We start from the raw sequence: 11,887 nt of genomic DNA, 5'->3' as shown, positions 1-11,887 counted from the left end.
TCCTCAGATGCTGCCTGACCCACTGAGATTTCCAGCATTTTCTGTTTCTATTTCAGATTCCAACATCCTCAGTGTTTTGCTTTTGCCCTGGGCTTTGAGGACGGTGTTCAAAAGGAGGAGCGGGAGGTGGAGCGGCGAAAGGGTTTCGAGAGGGAGTTCCAGAGCATGAGTCATGGACCACTGAAAGCTGTATCTCCTCGTGAGAACGGGCAAGCAATTCAGCAGAAAAGAAAAGTTGCCAAACAGTAAATTATCCCCCCCAAAAAAGAGCCTTCAAATCGTAAAGCTGCTGCATTATATATTCGCGAGCAATTGATGAACACTTTCTGCTGTCACCAATTAACAATATGGAGATTAGCTCTGTAATCCATAGCAACTATGAAGCATTAATTATGGTGTGTAGTTACAATTAAATGGAGAGTCATTGCAATAATTACAGTTTTCCTGCATGAGCTTACAATGGACATTGCTGCAGCAAGTCATAAATATAATTACACAGTTAGAAAGTCAGAGGTAAATTAAGCATTCAAGGACCAAAGCACTTACCATAATATCACTGTGATTAAAGCCATTAAATCTGACTGGAAAGGTCAGTTATTTCCAAAGTTTGTAGCACTTCTGTCTTTCAGCTTGACGAAATAAAGCTGCGGATTTGAGTATGTATCATACAACTTTAATCCACAATTAGTGCTTATTTGCATGGAGAATATTAGAAACATAGAAACATAGAAAATAGGTGCAGGAGTAGGCCATTCGGCCCTTCGAGCCTGCACCACCATTCAATATGATCATAGCTGAACATGCAACTTCAGTACGCCATTCCTGCTTTCTCTCCATACCCCTTGATTCAGTTAGCTGTAAGGGCCACATCTAAGTCCCTTTTGAATATATCAATGGTGGGAAAATTATTGGAAAAATCCTGAAAGACAGGATAAATATGCATTTGGATAGGCAAGGATTAATTACGGACAGTCAGCATGCATTTGTTAAGGGAAGATAGTGTTTGACTAACCTGATTGAATTTTTTGAGGAGGTAACCAAGAGACTCGATGAGGGTAGTGCATACGATGTAGTATATATGGACTTTAGCAAGGCATTTGATAAGGTCCTGCATGGTAGACTGGTCATGAAAGTTAAAGCTCATGGGATCCAGGGCAAAGTGGCAAGTTGGATCTAAAATTGGCTTGGAGGTAGGAAGCAAAGGGTAATGATTGATGGATGTTTTTGTGACTGGAAGGATGTTTCCAGTGGGGTTCCACAGGGCTCAGTACTGGGTCCCTTGCTTTTTGTGGTACATATCAATGATTTAAATATAGGATATATGATTAAGAAGTTTGCAGACGACACTAAAATTGGCTGTGTGGTTGATAATGAAGAGGAAATCATGAGCTGCAGGAGGATATCAATCTACTGGTCAGGAGGGCAGAGCACTGGCAAATGGAATTTAATTCAGAGAAGTGTGAGGTGATGCACTTTGGGAGGGCTAATAAGGAAAGGGTATACACATTAAGCGGTAGGCCACTTAATAGTGTAGATGAACAAAGGGATCTTGGAGTGCTTGTCCACAGATCCCTGAAAGTAGCAGGCCAGGTGGATAAGGTGGTTAAGAAGGGATACGGAATGCTTGCCTTTATTGGCCAAGGCATAGAATATAAGAGCAGGGAGGTTATGCTTACATTGTATAATACTTTGGTTAGGCCACAGCTGGAGTGCTGCGTGCAGCTCTGGTCGCTGTATTACAGGAAGGACGTGATTTCACTAGAGAGGGTGCAGAGATTTATTAGGATGCTGCCTGGAATAGAGAATCTTAGTTATGAGGACAGATTGGATAGGCTGGGTTTGTTCTCATTGGAACAGAGGAGGTTGAGAGGAAACCTCATCGAGGTATACAAAATATTGATGGGCCTGGACATAGTGGATAGTAAGGATCTATTTCCATTGGTGGAGGGGGCTATTATGAGGGGGCATAGTTTTACGGTGGTTGGTGGAAGCTTTAGAGGGAATTTGAGGAGGGGGTGCTTCTTTATGCAGAGGGTTGTGGGGATCTGGAACTTGCTGCCTGGGAGAGTGGTGTTTGCAGAACTCCTCAACACTTTTAAGAGATGGTTGGATGGGCACTTAAAGTGCCATAACCTGCAGGGTTCTGAACCGAGAGCTGGTAATTGGGATTGGACTGGATGACCTTTTGTTGGACGGAGCAGATATAATGGTAAGTACTGCCAGGAATACAATACGGCCAGGGTGTGATCTCCTCGACTAGTTTGAATCGCCTGGATGGGTCAGAAAGGAACTTTCCCAGATATTTTCTCCCTAAATTGGCCTGGGTTTTTATCTGGTTTTTGCCTTTCCCAGGAGAACACATTGGCTCCGGTCGGGGTGGAGTGTAGATGTTTTTAGTATAAGGGGTGTTGCAGTGGTGTGAGGTGGACTGGTTGGGCTGGGCGCTCTTTGCCTTTCCGTCATTGTTCATGGGTTTGTATGTAACCTTTAGGGCTGCTGACCAAGGGCCGTGCGGCTTTTTGTCGGCCGGTGCAGACACCGTGGGCCAAAATGGCCTCCTTCTGCGCTGTAAATTTCTATGCTTCTATGTTTCTATATTTCTATCTAACGAACTGGCCTCAACAACTTTCTGTGGTAGAGAATTCCACAGGTTCACAATTCTCTGAGTGAAGAAGTTTCTCCTCATCTCGGTCCTAAATGGCTTACCCCTTATCCTTAGTCTGTGACCCCTGGTTCTGGAACTCCCCAGCAATGGGAACATTCTTCCTGCATCTAACCTGTCCAATACCGTCAGAATTTTATATGTTTCTATGAGGTCCTCTTTCATTCTTCTAAATTGCAGTGAATATAAGCCTAGTCAATCCAATCTTTCTTCATATGTCAGTCCTGCAATCCCGGGAATCAGTCTGGTGAACCTTCGCTCACTTCTTCAAAAGCAAGAATGTCCTTCCTCAGATTAGGAGATCAAAACTGTACACAATATTCAAGGTGTGGCCTCACCAAGGCCCTATACAACTGCAGTAAGATCTCCCTGCTCCTATACTCAAATCCTCTCACTATGAAGACCAACATGCCATTTGCCTTCTTCACCGCCTGCTGTATCTGCTTGCCAACTTTCAATGACCGATGTACCATGACACCCAGGTCTCGTTGCACCTCCCCTTTTCCTAATCTGTCACCATTCAGATAATATTCTACCTTCCTGCTTTTGCCACCAAAGTGGATACCCTCACATTTATCTACATTATACTACATCTGCCATGCATTTGCCCACTCACCTAACCTGTCCAAGTCACCCTGTAGCCTCTTAGCATCCTCCTCACAGCTCACACTGCCATGCAGCTTCGTGTCATTTGCAAACTTGGAGATATTACACACAATTTCTTCATCCAAATCATTAATATATATTGTAAATAGCTGGGCTCCTAGCACTGAACCCTGTGGTATCCCATTCTGCCTGCCATTCTGAAAAGGACCCGGTTATTCCTACTCTTTGCTTCCTATCTGCCAACCAGATCTCTATCCATGTCAATATATTACCCCTAATACCATGTGCTTTAATTTTGCACACTAATCTCTTGTGTGGGACCTTGTCAAAAGCCTTTTGAATGGCCAAATACACCACATCCACTGGTTCTCACTTGTCCACTCTACTAGTGACATTCTCAAAAAATTCTAGAAGATTTGTTAAGCATGATTTCCCTTTCATAAATTCATGCTGACTTGGACCGAACCTGTCACTGCTTTCCAAATGTGCTGCTGTCACATCTTTGATAATTGATTCCAACATTTTCCCCACTACTGATGTCAGGCTAACTGGTCTATAATTCCCTGTTTTCTCTCTCCCTCCTTTTTTAAAAAGTGGGGTTACATTAGCTACCCTCCAATCCATAGGAACTGATCCAGAGTCTATAGAATGTTGGAAAATGACCAACAATGCATCTACTATTTCTAGGGCCACTTCCTAAAGTACTCTGGGATACAGACTATCAGGCCCTGCGGATTTATTGGCCTTCAATCCCATCAATTTCCCGAACACAATTTCCTGACTAATAAGGATTTCCTTCAGATCCTCCATCTCGCTAGACCCTCGGTCCCCTAGTACTTCCGGAAAGTTATTTGTGTCTTCCTTAGAGAAGACAATGTATTTGTTCAATTCGTCTGCCATTTCTTGGTTTCCATTATAAATTCACCTGATTCTGACTGCAAGGGACCTACATTTGTCTTCACTAATCTTTTTCTCTTCACATATCTATAGAAGCTTTTGCAGTCAGTTTTTATGATCCCTGCAGGCTTACTCTCATACTCTATTTCCCCCTCATAATTAAACCATTTGTCTTCCTCTGCTGAATTCTAAATTTCTCCCATTCCTCAGTTTTGCTGCTTTTTCTGGCCAATTTATATGCCTCTTCCTTGGATTTAACACTTGCCCTAATTTTCCTTGTTAGCCACGGTTGAGCCACCTTCCCTGTTTTATTTTTACACCAGACAGGGATGTATAATTGTTGAAGTTCATCCATGCGATCTTTAAATGTCTGCCATTGCCTATCCACCGTCAACCCTTTAAGTATCATTCACCCATCTATCCGAGCCAATTCACATCTCATACCATCAAAGTTACCTTTCTTTAAGTTCAGGTCCCTAGTCTCTGAATTAACTGTGTCACTCTCCATCTTAATAAAGAATTCTACCATATTATGGTCACTCTTCCCCAAGGGGCCTCACACTACAAGATTGCTAATTAATCCTCTCTCATTACCTAACACCCAGTCTAGGATGACCAGCTCTCTGGTTAGTTCCTCGAAATATTGGTCTAGATAACCATCCCTTATACTCCAGGAAATCCTCCTCCACCATATTGTTACCAGTTTGGTCAGCCCAATCTATATGTAGATTAAAGTCACCTATGATAACTGCTAAACCTTTATTGCATGCATCCCTAATTTCCTGTATGATGCCATCCCCAACCTCACTATTACTATTTGGTGGTCTGTACACAACTCCCATTAGCATTTTCTGCCCTTTGGTGTTCCGCAGCTCTACCCATACCGATTCCACATCATCCAAGCTAATGTCCTTCCTCACTATTGCGTTAATCTCCTCTTTAACCAGTAACGCTACACCACCTCCTTTTCCTTTCTGTCTATCCTTCCTGAATGTTGAATATCCCTGGATGTTGAGTTCCTAGCCTTGGTCACCCTGGAGCCATGTCTCCATAATCCCAATTATATCATATCTGTTAGGCTGTTTTAAATCATTTGAAAAATTGTCTACTTGTGCACGTCGAGTGAGTTACTGGTTGGCATCTAATCAAGGGATTCGGGTGATTTATGTGTAGAATAATGGATATCTGGGAGCGAGTTACCGGCTGGACACTAATCAAGGGGTTCGGATGACTATTATAAAATAAATGTGTCAGCTGTGGCTCAGTGGGCAGCGCACTCGCCTCTGAGCCAGAAGGTTGTGGTTTTAAGACCCACTCCAGGAACTTGAGCATATAAATCTAGGCTGACACTCCCAGTGTAGTGCTGAGGGAGCGCTGCCCTGACTTTTGGATGAGATGTTAAACCGAGGCACCGTCTGCTCTCTCAGGTGGATGTAAAAGATCCCAAGGCTCTAGTTCGAAGAAGATCAGAGGAGTTATCTGTGATATCTTCTTACGCCATCACTAAAGCACACACACTCAAGATGGCTTCAATCTGGAACATGCTTTATTGTAAACATCAGCAGTGGCTGCATTACCACAGTAGTCCACTAGATGGAGAAGTATATTACACTTCTCCCTCATTAATGAAGAAGTAATCATAACAAAATAATCATCATACATAATTTGCATGGCTATACACAAACTTACTATCTGCCTTAAGTACAACAACAATTGGTGTAGCCCAATTACTTAGATCTATCTTAGAGATAATGTTTTCAGTCTCTCGTCTTTTGGGTCCTTGCTCAATTTTCTCCTTGAGTGCGTTTGGTATTGGTCGTGGCTTCCAGTAAACTGGTCGAGCATCCTTCTGTACTCTGACACTCGCCTTGAAACCTTGGATCGGACCCGTTCGGATATTGCTTGATGAAATCATCTTTCGATGCAAATCGCATTTCAACGTGAAAAATCTCATTTTAATCCAGTTTCAGTGATGCCAACCAATTTGTACCTATTAAGGCAAGCTTGTCACCTGACAGTGCTCAGAGAGGCAAGCTCTGAAACTGATCCTTGTATTTCACCGATACGGTGATACGATCTACCACAGGAATGTTCTCTCCTGAGTAGCCTCGCAGCTCTACCTTTGATTTCTCCAGTGGAAAATCACGCAACTTGGCGATTCCGATACTACGCTCACGGATGCACCAATGTCGATTTCCATGGGTATCCTGGTTCCTACAACATCTACTTGGATGACGATACATCGCAAATCATTGTTAGATACCCTCGTGCTCCTGATGACGTGTATCTCCAGAACCTTTTCGTCCTGTTTCTTTTCTTCCATACTATGTAGTTTCTGGTGATTTCCACTTATGGCCTTAAACATCAGTTTATTATTCAGTCAGCATGCCTTCTTGCAGAAGAAACACTCTACCTTCACAGATGGACAGCTTTGAGCAATGTCTTGTTCCAGTCACCGACAGCACGACTTCAATGCACTGTTATCTTGGCTAGTTGCTGAGGCCTTGAGGCCCAACTGCTTTTTACTTTTAGCCTGCAGGCGATTCAGCTCGGTTGGCTGGAAATGGCACGAAATTCTCGCGAGTATTATTCAGCCATATCCATCGATATAGCTGTCTACCAAGCTAAAATCAAATGTCAAGTTAGGAGTTGTCAACAACTTTCTTCTGATTGCTTCATTTTTCTTCCCACAAATAAAGCGGTCACGCAATGCTTGGTCCTGAAAGCTTCCGAAATGACAGTGAATGGATAGCTTTTTTAAATCTACAATGTACTCACTGATACTCTCATCAATGAATTGATCCCGTATTTCAAAATTATAACTTTTAGCAATTTCCAGGGGCTCAGGCCTGTAGAGCTGTGAATCTCCGTTAGTGGCATGTCCTTCGGCTTGACGGGAACAAGCACATTTTTCAGGGTTTCATATAACTCGGGGCCTGCTTCAGTCAGGAATATAGCCCGTTTCCTTTCCAACAGCACCAGGTTACGGTTTTCATCATCGGAAACTTCGATGATACTATTTGCGGTGAAAAACATTTCTAGATATTCTCTCGCTCGTGATGGAACTCACCCAAGCGCCCTATTATTCCCATAGGCTTGGCCATCTGGAATCTGGCAACGTCAACAGTGTGCTGAAATTTACCTTGGATTTTTAGCTGTTCTGCAAAACAAAGAACCTCTCCAAGTCTCTCTATTTGGTTGGCTGGATTAATCACCAACAAAAATTTCAGCTTGGGAATCCGATAATCCTAACTCATTCGCCAAATGTGATATCTTTTTACAACATCACTATAACTCACATACTCAAGACGGCTTCAATCTTAAACTTGCTGTATTGTAAAAATGAGCAGTTGCATTCCACTAGGCAGAGCAGTAGTCCACTAGGTGGAGCAGTATATTACATTATCCCCGGTGTCCTGGCCAATATTTATCCTGCAAGCAACATCACTAAAACAGATTATCTGGTCAGTATCACATTTTGTGGGAGGTTGCTGTACAGAGATTGGTTGCCACGTTTCCCACATTACAACAGTGACAATACTCCAAATCGCTTTCATTGGCTGTAAAGCGATTTGAGCCGTTCAGTGGTCGTGAAAGGTGCTATATAAATGCAAGTCTTTCTTTTAATGGGTGGTTGGGAGTGAGTTACCAGCTGGAATCTAACCAAGGGGTTTGGGTGACTTATTTATGGAATAATAAGCACCTGGAAGACAAAAGCAAAATACTGTGGATACTGGAACCTAAAACGAGAACAGAATACACTGGAAATCTCAGCGGATCAGGCAGCAGCCGTGGAGAGAAGAACAGAGTTAACATTTCAGGTCGATGACCCTCCATCAGAGCTAGCGAATGTTTGAAAAGAACAGATTCTGAAGAACAGATACCTGGGAGAATTAGCAGCTGGAATTTAATACGTGGGTTTAGGTGATTTATGTATAGAGAACTAGCTTCCTGGGAGTGAGCTATAGGCTGGAATCAAGGGGTCAAGTGATTTATAAAAGCATAAGAATTAGGAATAGGAGCAGGCCATATGGCCCCTCGAGCCTGCTCCGCCATTCAATAAGATCATGGCTGATGCTCGACCTTGACACTTTCTCGCCCGATCCCCATATCCCTTGATTCCCCGAGACTCCAAAAATCTATCTATCTCAGCCTTGAATATACTCAATGTATCAGCATCCACAACCCTTTGCGATAGAGAATCCCAAAGATTCACAACCCTCTGAGTGAAGAATTCCTCCTCATCTCTGTCTTAAATATCTGACCCCTTATCCTACAACTAGCGCCCCCTAGTTGTAGACTCTTCCGCCAGGGGAAACAACATCTTGGCATCTACCCTGACAATCTCCCTCAGAATCTTAAATGTTTCAATGAGATCACCCCTCATTCTTCTAACCTCCAGAGAATATAAACCCAATTTACTCAATCTCTCTTCATAGGACAGCCCTCTCATCCCAGGGATTAATCTAGTGAGCCTTCTTTGCCCTGCCTCTAAGGCAAGTATATCCTTCCTCAGATAAACTGTGCACAGTACTGAAAACATTTGGTCTCACAAAAGCCATGTACAATTGTAGCAACATTTTCTTACCCTTGTGTTCCAACCCCCTTATAGTAAATGACAACATGCCTTCCTAAGTGCTTGTTGTACCTGCATGCGATATAGAATAATGGCTACCTGGGAGTGAATTATAGGCTGGATTCTAATGGAGGGATCCCAATGGTTTATATATAGAACAATGGATGCGTTGGAGTGAGTTACAGGCTGGAATCTATCTGAGGAATTCAGGTGCTTTATATATTGAATAATGGATACCTGGGAATGTGTTAGCTGAAATGGAATTTGAATGAATCAAGTATGTCACGGAGTTTTACAATTATTATCCCTAATTTTACTAAACCAGCAAAATCGGTGCCAGGGATTGTTGGCAGCGAGCTCAAACTAACCCACGCATAATGAATTAATTGTTCCCAATTTGGCAACCCCAGCTCATTTGAATAATTAACTTAAGTCCTCAGCGCATTTATTGCTCCGGGCTTCCTGCCATCCTAATGAGGGATGCATGGTATCTGGTTACAATCTCAAGATTAAAGCTTTCTGCACACGTAAAGGTAAGCGGTGCTCAAAGGTTTGTCACCATCCTCCACCTGCTTCAGGATGGCATGCAAGCCATGATCCTTACCAACGGATCCACCATAGACCCAATACAAGTGCAGACCAGGGTCAAGCAAGGCGGTGTCATCGCACCAATGTTGTTCGCAATCTTTCTCGCTGCAATGCTTCTTCTAACCTCCAACAAGCTCCCCGCTGCAGTGGAGCTAACCTACAGAACAAACAGAAAATTGTTCAACCTCCGTCGCCTCCAGTCCAGTTGTAAGGCTGTCCCAACTACTGTCATTGAATTACAGTATGCAGACGATGCTTGCATTTGAGCACATTGGGAGGCCGAACTCCGTTAGGCAAAGGTTCTCTACCAACCTGCACCGCACTCACAGTACTGCCCCCCAATCATCAAGATCCACAATAAGACCCTGGACAGCATGGACCACTTTCCATATCTTGGGGGCCTCCTGTCAGTGAGGCAGACATCGATGGCAAAACCCAACACCACCTTCAGTGTGCCGGTGCAGCCTTCGGTCACCTGAGGAAAAGAGTATTTGAAGACCAAGATCTCAAACCCGGCACCAGGCTCATGGTCTACAGAGCAGTAGTGATTCCAGCCCTCCTTTATGCTTCAGAGGCATGGACAAAGTACAGTAGGCACCTCAAAGCGCTGGAGAAGTACCACCAGCGCTGTCTCCGCAAAATTCTGCAAATTCATTGGCAGGATAGGCATACCAACATCAGTGCTCTTTCTCAGGCCAACATCCCAGCATCGAAATATCGATCACACTCGACCAGCTCCGATGGGCGGGCCACATAGTCCGCATATCTGATACAAGACTCTTGAAACAGTAGCACTCAGCGTCCTTCCTCTGTGATTCGCAACAACATGCTTCAAGTCAGCACTTGACACTTCATAGTGTAGTATACGGGAGAGACTTTATTGATACTTAGGATAAGGGATCAACTCAACCCAGATCAGAGAGTGGCTTTTTGGTTTCTGTCCCTTCTGAGCCCTCTGAATTACTATTGAAACCCATGCTCCTTCATACATCATATTTTGCCTACATCAAAGGTGCACGTCATAGATAAGACCTCATGACGTACCTGTTCCCAAATCCTTTGACGACAGATTATTGATGTTGTAGTTGTTTACTCCAAAGCTGCTTCCCTCAAACAAGAACTCCCGATGTAACTGTGCTTAAACACTTTGAAGGACAGGCTTTATCTGAGAAGGCTAAGAGGACATTTGACGGAGGTGTTTAAAATCATGAAGGAGTTAGAGTAAATACAGAGAAACTGTTTCCAATGGCTGAAGGGTCGACAACGAGAGGGCGCAGATTGAAGGTGATTGGCAAAAGAACTGGAGGCGACATGAGGAAAGACGTTTTTATATAATGAGTGGTTAGGATCTGGAATGCACTGCCTGATTGGGTGGTGGATACAGATTCAATAGGAGCCTTCAAAAGGGGAATTGGATAAATACCTGAAGGAGGGAACAATTGTAGGGATATGGAGGAAGAGCGGGGGAGTGGGACTAACTAGATCGCTCTTCGAAAGAGCCAACGCAGACTCGATGGGCCGAATGGCCTCCCTCTGTGCTGTAATATTCTATGATTCTACAATCTTTCTAAGCTCTGGCTAATGATACCTCTACCTATGATTATTACCCTATCCCCTAAAGTTACATTTTAATCACTCATGGCGACATCGTTACTGTCATGTGTTTCTTCGCACAAGCACTTTGCATACCAGAAGACAGGCTAGGCTTTCCTCTCACGACACTTCAAAGTCATCCTGTTTATATTGGATGCTTTATTGCTTCAGGATATGAAGAAGTTCAACTGTTAATCCTTTAACTCTGCACGATGCCCAACACCAAGCTGCTCTTTCCCCAGCTCAGCTCCAAACCTGCCCACTCCTGTAAGCTCGCCTATACATCTGCCTGTGATATAGAGTTCCCCTAGTGGACTACTGCTCCACATTGTGGACTACTGTGGTAATGCAACTGCTGATGTAAATACAATAATGGATCATGTGACAAGGTCACATGACAAGTTCCTGTTGAGCCATCTTGTGTATGTGATGTCGGAAAGAATGTATCACACTGCCTATTAAGTCTAATGCCTCCTCCTCCTGCGGACTAAGAGTTCTCACTGACTACAGTCCTCCCCGAGTTGTCCCCTATAGTCACTACACTTCAAAATACTTTGCTAAAGCGCTGTGGGACGTCCTGAGGTCGTGAAAGGCACTATAGACATGCATGTCTTTTTTTATTCAGTGGGACTGTTGACATGCCATTTTTTCTTTTCTTCAGCGACATTTCAGTTGCACCTGATCCTGTTCATACCCAACATCCATCAAGAAAAACTTTCAACGCTGGTTGTGTGATTGATGTCAGATAGGTGATCTAATAGATGTTCATATAGTCAAGGTTGGTGGCCGAGCGAGATATCATCAGCAGAGCTATGGAAACTGTAAGGGAAATAAATTCCACACCAAGTCCGAGTATGGTGAAGGAAAACGTCACAGTTTATTCGTACAGAGTGCTCTGGGAGAAGTGGGGAAACTCCGCAGCTTCGCCACACTCTTCTCCCAGAGCGAAGTTTCCAAGTTACAAT

This window comes from Pristiophorus japonicus, chromosome 11 (genome assembly GCF_044704955.1).
Source record: "Pristiophorus japonicus isolate sPriJap1 chromosome 11, sPriJap1.hap1, whole genome shotgun sequence".
Lineage (NCBI taxonomy): Eukaryota > Metazoa > Chordata > Chondrichthyes > Pristiophoridae > Pristiophorus > Pristiophorus japonicus.
Note: the sequence above shows the minus strand (reverse complement) of the source record.